The sequence below is a fragment of the Phalacrocorax aristotelis genome, chromosome 1, assembly GCF_949628215.1.
Source record: "Phalacrocorax aristotelis chromosome 1, bGulAri2.1, whole genome shotgun sequence".
Lineage (NCBI taxonomy): Eukaryota > Metazoa > Chordata > Aves > Suliformes > Phalacrocoracidae > Phalacrocorax > Phalacrocorax aristotelis.
The window spans coordinates 163,642,142-163,658,218 of NC_134276.1; the positions used below are offsets into that span (position 1 = coordinate 163,642,142).

At 48.7% G+C, this 16,077-nt stretch overlaps 1 protein-coding gene and 1 long non-coding RNA gene across 5 annotated transcripts in view; one reads left to right on the plus strand and one right to left on the minus strand.

Moving 5' to 3' along the window:
* Positions 1-16,077, minus strand: part of TCF20 (transcription factor 20) — a 138,073-nt gene that overhangs the window by 66,611 nt on the left and 55,385 nt on the right. The window contains exon 1 of one of the 4 annotated variants that reach the window (XM_075078588.1): positions 984-1,230. The exons of the other annotated variants lie outside the window; for them this stretch is intronic. The gene's annotated coding sequence lies outside the window, so the exon portion shown is untranslated. Of the gene's footprint in view, positions 1-983; positions 1,231-16,077 lie in introns of those variants that run through there. 4 annotated transcript variants of the gene reach the window in all.
* On the plus strand, positions 1,435-3,641 carry LOC142050168 (uncharacterized). The gene is made up of 2 exons (XR_012657936.1): positions 1,435-1,797; positions 2,615-3,641. It is a non-coding gene; the product is annotated as an uncharacterized LOC142050168 (long non-coding RNA).

Sequence of the window (16,077 nt, forward strand, 5' to 3'; positions counted from 1 at the left end):
AACAGTACAGGAAACAATGCTACAAGTTAATCAAACTGCCTCCCTTTTAAGGAGGGGGGGGATGTTAGGGATAAGACAGCATAAACACAGAAATAAAGGATCCTCGTGGTGCCAAACCCACCCATAGAGACAAGCACTTGTTGATTCACATACAAACGTGCTTCTATTTTCAACTTAATAACAAAGCCCTAGTATCACTAGACAGGTCTGATACACAGGTTAAAACACTTCGGTTACATAACTTTCTCTTATTCCTTCCTTGAAGGTAAGGAAAAATAACTCTCAGTTGCAATCCTAAACACAACTTCCAGCAAAGTAAGCAGCGTTAACAAAAGACAGCCCGATCCTCACAGCAGCCCAAACACATTATATTCTGATTATCTCTGCAGATGAGCAACGCCAAGTTAACCCTCCAGAAAGAAAAACGCACTATGCGCCTCAAACATTCACGACACAGCCTGTCCATCTACTGCGATTTCTGCACGGGGTGCACCCATCTTCTCTGGCATTTTTAGTTATTTACTCCTTCAACAGAAGCACCAATCCCCACATCCCGTGAAGGCTTCGTTATTATTGCAAAAAAGCATTCTCCTGAGACAGGAAAACAGGTGGGCACCTCACCAGGCAGCACGAGGGCCTCTTTAAACACACATAAACACAAGAGTTTTTTCTTTATAAGAAAAAAAAAAAAAAAACCCAAACAACCAAACAAGGGGGGAGGGTTAAATGTGCTAAGAGAACTTCCCAAGAGCCCTTTCACAAGCCCTCCTCACAGCCAACACTGACCCCCAGCTCACGGATGAGAGCCCCGCGCCCTCTCCCACACAACTTCCCGCACCGCCGAGGGGGCCCAGCCTCCCCGGGTGAGGTGGGGTGTGGGGGGGACGGGCTGGCGGGCCCTGCCAGGACCCCTCCCCTTCCTAGGCCTCCCCGACACCCCACCGGGCCCCCCTCCTCCGCCCAAAGCGCGGGTGCTCCCTTACCTGCGCCGCCCCCCTCCCCCCGCCTTCCCCGGCGCCCCCCGCCGCGGCGGGAGGTGCGGGCGGGGCGGGGGCGGCTCAGCAGCGCGGGCGGCGGGCGGCCGCGGCGGGACGGAGGCCGGGCCGGGGGCGCGGCGGGGGCCCGGGGCCGTCCCGCTCCATTCTCCCCTCACGCGCACGGAGCCGCGCACGGAGCCGCGCACGAACACACACACACACACGCACACACAGGAAATAACACGGCGTCAGCTGACCGCCACCAGCCAATGGTGGCGGGTGCTAGGGAGCGGCGCGCGCCAGCGGGAACGGCGCGAGGCGGCGGGTCCCGGCCGGGCGAGGGAGCGGGGAGGGGGAGCGGCGCGTGCGCGCGCCCGCCTACATCTGTGTCTCTGCGTACGCGCGCGCGCGCGCGCGCGGGGTGGGGAGGGGGAGGGGGTGCGCGACGGAGCCACCTCCCCTCCCGCCACGCGCCCGCTTAAAGGGACCGCGCACCGCCGTCCCGACACCCGTCAGTGCCGCCTCCCCTCCGCGGGGATGGGGGACGGCTGCGGCAGGTTCCTTCCCCTCCCGTGGGCTGGCATCGGGCGGCGGCGGCGCCGCACGTGGGCGAGGCACGCCAGGCGCGCGTGTCGCACCCCCGGCGTGCACCGAGACCCTCCCCCGCCCGGCGGCCTCTCGGGGCAAAGGCGGCGCGGCCGGTGCCGCCGGTGAGGGGGGCCGGGCCCCATTCGGCCCTTTCGGGGCGGGGAGAACCACGACAGTCCCCATTTTACTCTTAATCTTCTCATCAATCAACACTGGTAACACGTGTGTGTATGTACGTACATATATATATATATATATTTGTTTTAAAGACGCGATTATCCCCACCCCCCAAGTTATCTGAAGAACCGGATTTGTCCCGTTCGGCACTTCTCCCGCCCCGCCCCGACCCGCAGCTGTGGCCGGGCCGGGAGGGCTCCCGGTGGGCCCGAGTAAGCCCCCGAGCCGGCCCGCAGCGCAGGAGCACGGCCCGAGCCGGCCGTCAGGCCGCGCGCCGGGGCTGGGCCGGCCCCGAACCGGCGGTGCTTTCGCGGAGCCGCGGGGAGGTCGGGAAACAACATGGAGGCTGGGGGGGAGGTCGGCCCGGTGCGGGAGCACCGGCGGTGCGGGGGGCTCAGTGCGGCGGAACCGGCACTTGGGCAATTAAAAACAGTACTCCCACACCCTCCCGAGTCCCCTGTAAGCCTTAAATTTGGGAGCTGAGTATACCTAGTTGTACGTCTGCACTGGAGGAACGACTAAGCTTGTTTTCAGAACATTCAGTTGTGTTTAGTTTTAATTTTTGAGAGTGAGGGGGCAAGGAGGCCGGTGGAGAGGGCAGCTCGAGAGTGAGGATGCAACGCCCATCAAATCATCATCTCCTTCATTTAAGCCTGCATGCCAGCAAAGGAAGCTCTGTATGACACTACAGCTTCTTCCATCTGCCACTCCGAGCCGTTCACGTGAAAATGCAGGAGGCTGGCAGCCCGAGAAGCTTTAAGTGCTGGGCAGAGAAATCTCGAGCATAATTTAAAACTTGCTTTGCCAGGAACTCTACTGAGTAGATATGACAGTTCCAATAACTGCCCCATTTCCTGGGCTTTGTTCCTCAGATCATCAGCAAGCCTTATTTTGAGAGAAGGCCCCTGCTTACAGCTCATCCCAAAAAGCAATGAACTGCTTGGAAGGACTGTGTTGTAAGCACAGTCAGCTGACAACTTCATTGATGGCTCCCCAACAGGTGACTTGCTCTTTATGAAAAATAAATACAAACCACCACATCTTGTACTGTGCGTTATCTGTCAAAAATAATTCGGAGACTGGCTGAAATTCCATCCAGATAAGACTGCAACGATGGCAATAGTCTGGGGAAAACGACCAGAGCAGACAACAATTACAAGTACTCCTACCATTTGTCTTTCAAGTTAACAACAATCCACAGGTGTTGGGACCTCCCCAGCTGGCGGCTGGGCAATCGAGCAGCAGGAGAGTCCAGGAAGGACTCGTTCACTCCTCCACTCCTCTCTGGACTCGACAGGCACCAGCTTGTTTCGGAGGCAAGCCTTCTGCTGTGATCCACACCTTACCTCCTTTGGGTGAGATTACCGCGATGTTCTCCGCGCCAGCTACCCAGGAATTGCAGCTGGAGCACGCAGGCGCTGCCTTGCTGCACGCTTTTCCTCTCACAGTACAGTATGCCCCTGCTCCCCTCAGCACTTGTTGCCCATTTGCAAGTAGCGTTTAAGGCACGGTGCTTCACTTTTGGGAGGCGGAGGTCGTTGCTTTCCTTGCCTGAAGAAGAGGTTCCAACAGCACATTCCTGTGACAAACCGTGAGGTTGCTCTAGTTGCAAAGAGCCTTAATCTTGTTGACTGCCACGGCACGCTAAGAGCTTGGTTAGAGCAGCATTCCCCCTGGGGATCCAGCACTGTGATAAAAGCCGTAATGGGGTGGGGGAACTCGATAAGGTTTTTTATAATTTGATTTTCCATTATCTGTTTTCTGAATTTGAAGTGAAATGTCAATTGCGGTCAATCTTTTATGTAGATTTATAAGGCAGGAGTGCTTAGAGCGCTCTACCTGAAGTTAAACTTGCCTTAAGGTAAAACCCTTTTGTATATATAAATACATGAGAACATAGCATGTCTACAGAAGCTTGGTATATCGAGGTATTTTTTTACCTAATGTACAAAATGAAGTTGCAGCATAAATAGAAAAGGTTTTGTAAAATGCTTAAAAAGGCACTATAAAACTATATGGACAGCTAACATTTACAAGTCAAACACCTCTCAAAGGACCAAAAATAAGTTAATTTGCATACTTACATAGCTGGATCTCTAGGCTGCTGCACAGCAGCATTTCCCATCTCCGCTAATGCTTACTTATAGGTGTTACAAGGGAAGTACAAGAGGAGTTGCTTTTTTTAAATATTTAAAAGCTCAAAACTATATGGCTGACTTTAAAGGATGAGAGGAAGTTTAAAAAAACCCCTCGTGCTATAAATACAGGCAAATGCCACACTACTGTCAGCTGTTGCATCACTGGTAATATAGCGGGTCATTAAAGTGCGGAATGAAAACTAAGTTACCAAAGCTATATTAGCTAAACACCACATCAGTAGAGACACCATATCCTTTGCAGCTTCTGAAGTAATGCATCAGGCTTTAACGTACAACTCCACTGAGCGTAATGGAGAATTTAATTCTCTCAGAAACTAATTTTTGGCTGTCTGCAGACTCCAGATGAAAAACCACCATCATTAGTACACCTTGACCACATCATGAGTTTTTCTTTGCCACTGAACGTTTCTCTTTCTTTCCAGAAGAAAGAAATTCAACCTTCTGACTTGGCCATTCAGTGAATGAACTGGACTACCATCAGTTACAGAAAAATATTTGTTATTAATAAAACATTGTTAGGACTAATCAAGGTGGGAATCTGACATCCAGGCAGGCAGTTCTAGTTCAGGGTAAAGTCATCAGCAGTATCTATATGCTCTTAAAACAACTTACAAGCCAATCACCCTTCAGTTCTGAAAAGAACAAAAACCCCAGATATTTAAGGCCAAAAATGGTTACTTACCAAAACAAACCCTTAAAGGATCAATTTTTAAATCAATGCAACAAACTGAACAGGCTTGCATGTAAATTTCCAGCAACACATTCCATCATCAGAGCATAAGTGCAGACTGAGCAGATGCGCTACACCACAGCCACAAGAAAGATTGAAGTCTCTGCTTTTCGGGCAAGAAAATCAGCTCAGCCGATTGTACAGAGCCACTACAGTACTACCACAATAGAAACCTTCCAAATCCTACCCGTTTCCTCCCAGGCACCCTCCCCCCACCTCTAATCAAAGTGCTTCCGAGGACAGAGGCACAAACAAGGCAGAGACAGGCAGGAAAACGGCCTCAAGACCTGGAACCCTCCTCTGCGATGGATGGGAGATTCTGGGCAAAATAAAGCCCCCTGAGTAGCCCTCGGGGTTTGTGTCATTGCTCCTACCAGTGCTGCTGTCACAGCAGATGTGCAAGCAGTGCTGACTCTTCTACAGTACGTGAACTCTGCAATGCCAAAAGCAAACATTTTTTCCTGGTATGCCTTAATGTAAGGCTTACCTTGCACATCCTTTTTCATCCTCCCACAAATCCCAGAGAAAAAAGGTCCGTCTGACCCCGAGAGGACTGACAAATGGAGATGGAGGGTCTCTTTCTGTCTTTGAGGTCACCACTTCTGATCTAGCTGTAATTCAGTAATTACTCAGTTCAGGTGGCTGGAAGCATACATTAGCAGCTTAGAGGGGAGAACCGAAGGATGACACCACTCGTGACCTCAACCACTGCTCATCTCCACACACCCTCTGAGCTCCTGCTGTTCGGAAGGAGGGAGGACAGCAAGTGATGCGGCTTGGAGACCAAAAAGAAATTTGCAGGTAACATACACTGGAAAGACTCCGAGTGCCCAGTGTTTGTTAGAGGAAGATGATTTCTGAATGCAGCTGGTGGGATCCTCTGAGAGATTTCTTCTTTACAAAAGGTTTCATTGCTAATGAAAAGCACTGAACTAGCAGCACCAGGAGGCTGAAGTCTCCGTAGAGCCAGGCACGCAGACTTCTCACAGGCACGGCACCTGTCCCCTCAAAGTATCACCCTTATCCTAATCCTTTCCCCGTTACACAATTTCATGTCATGCACAGGTTCGCCACTGCACTTTTACAGCTTTCATCTAAAGGCACTTAGATGCTATGGGAACGGGCATTAGAGACTAGCTTGAAGATAGATAATACAAAAGATGACAGCAAGATCGGGCACCTACAGGTCACACAACCGGCAACTGAAACTTATATTCACGGTGGGACAGCTACATCTTTAAGCAAGTGTAAAGCAAGGGCAGATAGCCTGTTTCTCTTTCGCCAAGAAAGACATCAGCATGGCTGCATTCATTAACATTTCCTACCTCTCTTCCTATCTAGCCCAAGGATTTCCCATACCTTCCTCCTATTTCTTTTACGCTTACTTCAGATAAAAAGTGTTACATCTGACCCTACACAAGGGAGAAGCAGCACCAGACGTTTCCCAAGGAACTGCAGCAAATCAGGGAAGGCTCTCCCCTCATTAATTCACTGATATTGAACTTTTCCCCTTAAGACAGCCAAAGGATCTCTGTGCCTGCTGGAAAGTATTTCGGACAAGCACAGATTCTCAACATACTGACTGTCATGTTTCGGGTGCATCGCTTGGAAGTGGCCCTCCTCCAGACACAAGAAGTGTCTCCATGAGCCATAGTGCTAAGTCCTACAGCCACAGAGCAACAACTGGATTGAAAGACTCTGGAGCATCTCAAAGGAAGGAAAATGATAAGCTGAAGATAGGCAGCGTGAATCATAGCAGGAGAAAAATTAAGCCACCTATATAGGAGACAATTCTGCTTCATCTTTTAATACTGCAACACTTCTGTCCTCTCCCGTTACAAGAAGCTGATTCATGAAAATAAGATCTTTGTACCTTAAGACCTGCTCAGTTTCTTCTGCTTATCCTTTTTACCTCCTGCCAAAAAGCTGCTTCTGGCAGAATCAGAATTAGTTGCTGTGAAAGTGATTGTGATACTGCAGACAAAAGAATCTGAGTCCAGTAAAAAAGCAACGAAAAACAGAAGCTGGACTTTTGAGGAAAAGCGGATCGCATTTCCATGCAGATGTCCAAAGTAATAAAGGTGGAAATTAAAATAGAAAGCCACACAAATATGATTCTCTAGCAAGACTGTCTCCAACAAGGCAGAAAAGGCCATCAATAAATCTTCATTATCTGAATTGCTAAACATATCTAAATAAAAGGAGAAATTCAAATATTAGAACAACTCATCTTTCTAAATGGTCTTACATAAAACCAACTCTGCCTTGCCTAAACATGTTTTACAGAAAGGGATTTTTTTTTTTTCCTTTTACTTCTGCTGGCCTTTCATAGAGGTTTCATTTGCTGGTTTTTTTTTTTTTCTGCCTACAGGGAAGTAGGAATTTCCAGGCTTAACAAGCTTAAATCCCCATGACATATAGTCCCAATTTTTAGAGGCAACTAAGATTTTGATTCTTACTTCATTCCCTGTTGGTTTCCTCCCTGATGCATGCAATAGCTGTTTTGAATCTCAGCTGTTCCAACAGCAAGAAAAAAAAGGTCCCTGAAGGAACAGCGTTAATTCTTCCAGTCACCTTGCTGCTACCGCACTCCAGACCTCAGGCACATGAAACAGCACATGAGAAGGGCTTGCAGCAGCAAGAGGCAAAAACAGAGGGCATCAGACTGGACCAAAACCAAGAAGTCTTCTACATTCATCTAGTAAGAAGGCTGTATTTATATTGGGTGGTAGTAATCTAAGGTCCACTGAAGATACACGTTGCATGAAATCTCATTAACTTCTCACCACAGAAACAGACTTCTGCTTTTTTCTGTCACATATAGTGATGTTCTCTGGTCCCAATTCATCAGAGAGATTGGTTTATTAAAAATAGTCTTGAAGTTCCACCACGGTTTACTTATATATCTCCTATTACGAACAAAACATGAGAAAAAAAACCTACTTCAAACACAACCACTTTAATTACGTTGTATCTTGAGACTCATAAAAGTACATTCTATGCTCAAACCCTCCAACTCTACATTTCAAAAGACATTAATGTCTTATTTTAGTGCTCTGCATTACTTTAAAGTCACGCTCAAATCCAAGTCAGGATAGGGCACACAAGAACATACAGAACTTACGACTTTAAACACAACATATTCAACTATTTATGAGCACTACTGACACATATGGGGGTGGGGGAAAGAACCATATTTTCATTCAAGTCACCTAATCCAAGCGATTACAATGCCTTAAAAGCTATCAGCTAATAGAAGTAACCATCCTGGGTTAAAGATCAGAATTTAATTTTGCAAAGACTGGACAGACCTATCTTTAGAGAGTCCAAGGCATGCAGTAAAATCTTAAGTAACTTGTTTCTATTTCAGGATTCAAGGGACTCTTCCAGTTGCCTACTGAAGTTCAGGTTCGAACTAACAAAACCTCTGCTTATATATCAGGGCTTTCATCATCCCTCTTGAAGAGATTTTCTGCTGCACCTGGGAATCCTGCTAGCACTCACATTTGTCCTGAGAGGTGATTAGGACTGAAGACCTCCATTTAACTTTTCTGTAAACATGCTCAGAGTAATTAGACCTAAACAAAATACTGTTGGTTCCATCAGGGCTCTGAAAAATAAGGTAGGCAGTTCTTCGTAGGACATCACCAGCAAGCACAGATGCAAGAAGAGAAGCCTCAGCAAGCACAGTTTATGTCAACCTACCAACTCAATGAGTCTCTCCTGGTTTCAGCAAGTTTTAGAAACAGCCCAAACCAACAAATAAGAAAACAAGCTACCCCAACGCAAACACTTTCACAAGGAGCAGCAGCATTTAGGGGGCTGCAGTCCTCAAAGTGGTCCCCTAATAACCCTGGCTGAACCCAGGTCTAACTAAGAGACACTGGTTTGGTTGGTGGAGAGAAACCATTTCACCAGATGTGAAATTTTACATTTCCTGGGGTACCTGCCCACAGCTCAGGGATCCCCCCCATCAGGGCCAAGCCTTTCCATAGCAGGGCGCGTGGGGTGCGACAAGGGATGACTACTCTTCCCTGAAACCAGCAATACTTCAAACTCTTACAGTGTGATTCATTCCACAGGCTGAAGATCAAGGTGTCGGCTTACTCCTAGTATTGATGAAAAAGGGTAGTCACCCTATTTATAATCAGCTAGCATTATCTCATCTCGAGAAACAGTAAGTCAGCAGCTAGCCTTAGGTGATAAGTAGGGGGTTTCCTTAACAGTCCTCTTCACTGAGATTGAAGTTTAAAAAAAAAAAAAGCAATGGTGGTTACAAGAAAGGGAATGTCTTAACAGAAAGGCGGGGGGGTGGAACCAATTAACGCTTTCAGCTCATTCCCCTTCACCACTGCCTGGAAATTCTCCTCTGATATAAGCATCGCCTGCCTAGGGCTTTTTGAGAGACCCTTACACATCCTCACTGATTACTTCCCCTACTCAGGGAGACAGACTGTCCTTTACCCTAAATGCTTTTATCCTCTTGATGAGGTCTCTTACCCAGCTGGATCCTGCCTCCTTCTCCCACTGCAATCTCTGAGCCTGAGAGAAGACACCTGGGGACCTTCCACTTTGCTTTGGAAAGAGATTTAATCCTTTCATATCCTAGCATGGGGCTGAAGTGATGCACATCTCCCCCTTCCCCAAAAACCTGTGGTTACAATCCTGGGTGATGGCTGTCCCCAGCTGAAGAGAAATCAAAGGAAAGGGTTTTCTCTGCTGTTTTCTGCTCTTTTAGGAGTAATTTAAAAGCAGGTGTAGATAAAGAACTGAGGAAAACCCCATAGGGGACAATCCTGCTGTACCCAGACAAGATGATGAGGCTTAAAATCTCTTCCGTAACTAATCTTAGCTAAATCAGATCCCCAATGTCCTCTAGCCTCAGTTTCACAGGGTGCATTTTGCTCATCACCCCCCACCTCCCAGGCTCACGTGCAGTGTTCAGTCCCACCTGTCACCCCCAGTTCTGCCCTCCTTGAGGCCAGAGGTCTGAAAGAGAACCCATCCACGGGGTGTTTGACTCAATCCTCTGGAGGGGACAGCGGGGTGATTCCAGGCTTCACTTCCCAGCCAAGCCCCGGTTGCGACTTAGACACGCCAAGAGACAGCACTCGGTGCAGACAACGATTTTTATCTTCAAAGTGCCTTACAAACTAACAAATCCTTGCTTCCCCTCTGAATGAAGAAAGAATGGGAAAAAAAATCCCAAAACATCACCACCATGATGGAGTGGAGATACAAATAACTCTGAAAGTCTTTTCATGTTGGAGCACGGGCAGATAAGTTCTGCTGTGCAGCAGTGCTTTGGATTTGGGGATTTTGTGGTGGTTTTGGCTTTTACACCAAAGACCTGGATTCGAATCCTGTTTTGGATCACTATGGATGGTATGGTAGGACAGAGGCTCTCAAGCCATGGCCAGCAAGTCCCTTCCCCGAGGGCCGTGGAGTTGGGGGTCTGAGAAGCAGGCAGGAGTACATGGGTGTCTTCCAAGAATCCACTTGCCTGTTCAGACTGTAAAAGTGCCGTACGAGTAATTATACATCTGTGCTACAAAAGATCAGCTCTGTAACTGCAGGGGGTGCTATTCATCAGCCTTGAAATGCATTGGCAGAGGACAGCCAGGGTCCAGTAGCTGAAATAAAGAAATAAATAACTACAAAAGCAGGATGCACTCTGTGTCGTTAGGAGTGAAGTGCAGCGGTGGGACCCAAGTGACCTGGGAGCAGAGAGGAGCCTGGTGCTGCAGCCGGTCGGGATGCAGTGCTTTACCCAGGAGCTTCACAAACCGGAGCGGTGCAAAAGCCACCAGTCGCTGGGGTGAGGTGCGCAGGCACAGCGGTGGCAGCAACGAGCCTGCCTGACACCTGCATGCACTTTTCCTTCCTCAGAGCCCTCCCCTTTCGAGGAGGTAACAAAACATCACGTTTCCAGCACTGAGAGTCCAGTCTGAAGTGGCTTCACCACAGGGGCAAATTCAGAAGGACCCCCTTTCCCTCATCCCTTTCCTTTGAAGCCCCCCTTTCCTGGAGCAGGCGTTTAGCAAGTACAAATACACCACAACGTTAGGCATCCTTCCACTGTCACTCTCCACTATCCTTCCTCCTCCAGACACACACACTAACGCAAAATGACGGCTTCCTCAACAGACTGAATGAGCAAAGCCCTCGCGCCGATCCTTAATTGTCTGCGCTTTACTCTCTCGCTCCAGTCATATTATATCACAAAACTCAAAGCAGCCCACCCGCTGCCCCCGTCTTTGTCCAAAATCTCAAGTGAACGGTAAATTGGACACAGGAAAAAAAAATTGCTTAAGAAGAAGGGAGGGGCAAGCTAACCCCCCCCTTTCCTCCTCCCCCTTTTTTTTTCTTTTTCTTCCCCTTTTTTTTTTTTTGAGGTTGCTCTTCGCTGGTGCACCCACATTGTTATTGTGCAGTTGTCAGTTAAAAAAAATAACAACAACCCAAACCCCCAAAAGGTGGAGATATTAAAGAAGAAATCATATCTCACAGCCCTTGAGAATGTGACCCCGTGGCCCTGCCCTTCTCCCTCCTGATGTACCCACCCATCACAGCGAAATGGCAGGCCCCCACCCCATCCACCCCCGCGCTACTCTGAACCTGCAGAGCGAGAAAAAAATAAAAACGCATCCAAAACAAAATAAAAAACCAAAACCATCGTCAACGAGAGATGCGGGGGAAGGAATGGGGGGGAAGCCCCCCCTCCCCCCGCACATGCATAAACCCCATAACCCATTTATGTCGGTCTCAGAGCAGGAGACAGACTGCAGCGAGCAGCCAACAGCTGGGGCCTTTGAAAAGGGACAAGGCGAGCGGCTCCCCGCGCCTGGCCGCGCCGGACTCCGGCTGCCCCCCGCCACCACGCCGCCCAGCCGCCCCCCCGCAGGCCACCCACCCGCCTGCCATCTCACACGCTCCCACCCACGGGCACCCCGGGCAGGCACGGCGGCGTCACTTGGGCGGGTGACACGCGCAGGGCGCCGCAGACACACGGCCGCCACCGCCGCACGCGTGGTCGGCGAGAGCTGGCCTCTGCAGGGCAATTTTCCACTCTCAACTTTCAGGGAGAGGAAGAGAGAGATAAAGCCCATTTACTGTACCTTTCTGGCATCTTTCTCAGCTTTCCCTGCTGCTTCTCCCCACCCCCTTCCGATTTATCTCAGCTACTGGTTTTATAAACCGAGGGGGGGGGGGAAGGGAAGAGGAGGGGGCTTTTTTTCTCTTCTCTCAGCCCGGTCTGCACCTTCTGCCTGAGCCCGCTGGTGAAGTCACAAGGCTGAGTCTCTGACATCACACAGAGCCCACAAACGCCGGATTGTGACTTCACTGCAGGGTAGAACAGGGAGGAATAGGAGAGGGGAGGGGAAAAGGCTCTTATTCAAACACATATCTGCAGTAGTAACAAAGGGAACTCAGGAAATGGCTGGCCAAGAAAATGGCTTTTTTTTTTTTTTTTTTTTTTTAAATAAAACATACTCTTTTTTCTTGTTGTGTTTCTTTTTTCCCCCCAAATAAAGTTTGTGACCACGATGGAAATACCTTTCAGAAGCAGTCTGGGCAAGACACACAGCAACCGCCAGCCCAGGCGCCATCCTCCAGCGTAGCACAGGCTCCTGCAGCCCTTTTGAGACAGAGCTGCTCGCCACAGCCACGCTGGAACATTCAGGGCTGCAGCAGAACGAGGTGCTGGGGTGAAAATCTAGGGGCACCGGCAGCCATGAGAGAGGCTCGGGGGTGGGGGTGGGGAAATCGAGGGGAATGGGCCGAAACAGGCGGATGCTGTGGGTTGCGCCTGGGATGAGCTGGGAAGGCACGCACTGAGAGCCGCCAGGCAAGTGGGGCCGTGCAGTAAAACCAAAGCTCGGTGGCAGAGGTCTGGGAGCCATGGGCCAGGCTGAGGTAACGCTAAGCAGTGTGCACTTGGGATTTTTTCCCCACCTGACAATCCAAAACCACTTTTAAACTATAACAGGAGTAAAAGAGGTATTAAAGGTCAGCATTAAGGTAACAGAGTTCTATGTGAGGCCTAAGCAAGGCAACAGGGTTAAAGAATGAGGTTTTTGGTTCCTTTGTGTATTTTCAGGTTTTAGGTGCCCTGGGGAGGGGCAGGCAGGCTGGGGTAAGTGAAAGAAAGGCCAGGAGGCTTTGATGTACTCCCAGCACAAGGCAATGCTTGGATGTTGCTCTGGGAGGAAAAGCTGATGATATAGACTTCTGTTGTCATTTCTGAAATAAACCCTAACAAAAAAAAAAAAAAAAAAGAGGGGAGGATAGTAAGTAGCTATTGGCTTAATGTGACCTGGAAAGTTTTGGTTTGGTTTTTTTTTTTTTTTTTGGGGGGGGGGGGGGGGGTGTTTATTCAGGTGGAGGATTTTTTTTTTTACATCAATTTCTCAAAATTTAACAAAACTTCAAACATGTTTGTAAATAAGCAAAAAAAAAAAAAGTTATTTGTGTTTAAAATGGAGTATTTTTTTTCTCCTTTTGAAGCAAGGCAGCTCAAGCACTTGCACTGTGCTAATCATGCCTGAAGGCCAGGAATTCAGAGGGATAAGCCAAGGGCACAGCCACAGCCAAGTGAAATTAAAAAAAAAAATTTTTTTTTAAATTAAACAGTGCTAATTGCGGACAACATTATATTTATGAAGTTATTTGAACTGCAGGGCCAAAGGGGAGACAGCTTGTACTCCTCACAGTGTGTCCACTCCTCTTTCCAGCCTCCATCCTTGCCCTCGCCGAGACCTGCAAAGCATTCCCCACCGCCTCAACGACCTGGAAGGGAGGAGAAAACAGCACTGCCATTGCAGCCTGCCCTTCCCGCAACCTGCCAGTGCAGCAGGAGGGAAATCTGTACGTGGAGTGAGCGAGAAGCAAGGAGGAAACGATCCAGATACCTGCCATGAACCGGCTGGCAGGTATGATCCTGGCTTGCTGCGGCCAGACAGTGGGAGCAACCCCACGAGTGCCCGAGGTGCTCCAGAGGGCTAGCAGCACGAACAGCAGCCCAGGAAGCCAGGCAGGGGTACAAGGTCCTTATCAGAAACTTTTATACCCCAGTGGCTCTACGAGCTTCCAGTGTAAAACCTAGGCAGCCCGAAGATGCTCTTCCAGGTGGAAGCTTGTCCATGGCTGAAGCCTCCATTCCAACACCAACTCTGAATCCCTGCACCTTGGGGCATCGCCCCAGCCTTGGCACGGCCACGGCACCAGGGAAGATTTCTCCTTTCGTTTTATGGCTTCTCTGTGCCAGTACAGCAACAAACCAGGCTGTAACGGAAGGAATAAATTCTCCTTCTGCCTCCGCTTGTGAGAGGGAGGGAAAAGGTACAAATTACAAGCAGGGAGGTCCCCATCCGATCTCGTATTCTTCAGCAAGTCTTGCCTCCTTTTTTGGCCACAACTTTGCTACCATTTTTATACTGACTGAGTCTCCTCTCACTTTTTTAAATTTTTTTTTTCCACCCTGCTGACTGCATGAGAGAAGCCTCCGCATTTATCCCACTCCTGCTCTCTGGGGGAATGTCCATCAACCTGCCCATGGCAGAGAGGCAATGTGGCTGCTAGGGCACCAGGATGCCAGCAAGGCGAGGAGGTGAAGGGGGGAGAGAGGGAGACACAGGAGTTTGTTGGGAAGCGGAATAAAGAAGTGGGGAAGAGGAAGGAATCTAACACGCACACACCAACTAGCAGGGGCTTGCTCCAGCTTGGCCCACAATGCAATTACCTGACTTGGAGGCCAGCCAAGGCTCCCAGGCTAAGTCCCTCTGCACTTGTGCAAAGTGCTGTCAGAGCTGCTGGGACCACGAATAGTCAGGGCTTTGGCAGCATGTCTCATCCAAAAAGGAGAAAGAAAAGAAAAAAAAGAGACAGGGCAGGGACTGAATGGGCTTATTTTCACACAACTGCGATTGTTTTGTTGATGCGGAAAGGTAATTAAAAAAAGTTCTGATTTCAAACGTGCCACAGAATTCCCAGAGCCCGGAGGCTGCTGCTTAGAGGCAGATTAATCACACTGAATTCTACATCTAGATATTGCATGCACTCCAAACTCCCACCGCTAATAGCTCTAATATTCTCCTCAGCGTGTGCATGCTGCTGGTGTTATGTTCCAGGAATATTAATTCCCCAACTCAAGCTCCTTTCGCTTGCGCATGTACCCTAAAGGCTTGCTGCCGGGCACCAGGAGATTATGGAAAAGAGAAAACAGGGCTAGAGGAGAACCGGGGTACAAAGGTACTGCCTGGAACTCCTCAAGGAAAGTCATTAATGGTCTTTGGATAAGCAAGCCATCCAAATAAAATCTACCTGAAGGCCAAGTTCTTTAAACAAAGACAGACAACTACACATGCACAAGATGGTTGAAATTAAAATGAGCTCCCAATGCTGGCTTTGTGTTACCCACTCCCTCTACCCTAAGACTTGCCGAAAATTTCAGTCCTATTAATTGTGAGCTCCAAATTAGGGGTTTGATTTGTGTCTTCTGCTGATGTCTTCCCCCAGCCCCCTTTACCCCCAAGCAAGGCTGCATGTATCCAAACTCTTGCTGCCATGCACTAGTAACAGTGAAAATGTGGCAGGTTGTAGCACAAGCATCCAAAGAGCAGGTAGTGCTTTACACATCAAGCCCCTTCTACGCCTAGCAAAGCTGACAGGCCAGTAGGTTCACAGTCCAGCTCAAGGTCTCGCTGCACGTCAGGGACAAGAAGATGCATCCCTGGGATCCTCGTTCCACACAGAAAACAGAAAAGGGGAGGACAAAGGCAAAAGAGAAACATGTAATTTTTTTCTTTGAATTCAAATAAGTGCCATTCCTAGTAAGCAGTTCAGTATGTGTGTGATCTATATATATGGCCAAAAGGCCAGCTGCTAAGCTTTAAAACCAATGCACACTTGAAAAGTACCATTTAAGATGCCTATGATGTGATTTTCAAAGCTGCTAAATGCCCAAAGCTCCTACTGCTGTTCAGCGAAGACTGCAGGCAGCCGCCAGGTTAAAACACAGTTCCCTGAAACCAGCCGCACCAGGACTCTGGAAACCACCACACAGAAGATACCTCAAAACGGATGGCACTGGTCATGCTTCCATTTAGTAGGAATACTTGCATGACAAGAAGCTGTCGTGGGCATGATTTTCTTTGTCAAGCAGTCAAAATATGTATCTCCATGTGATATAAATCAGAATGCCTATGTGAGCACTGGTTAAAAAAAAAGGAAGTTTGTGCCTTTTGTTCCAGGTGTTTCTGATAAGCACACCAGTACAGCACCTGAGCCATCGGTTAACTTGGATGTATAGACCAGCTGTTTTCCCAGCTCAGAGTATCTTACCTAGTCTTTGGACTAAAAGCTCTACCACCACAGGTGCATAGGTGGTGGCCCTCTCTACAACCAAGACAGGTCAAATTGAAATTGCAACGTTTTTATGGCTAAA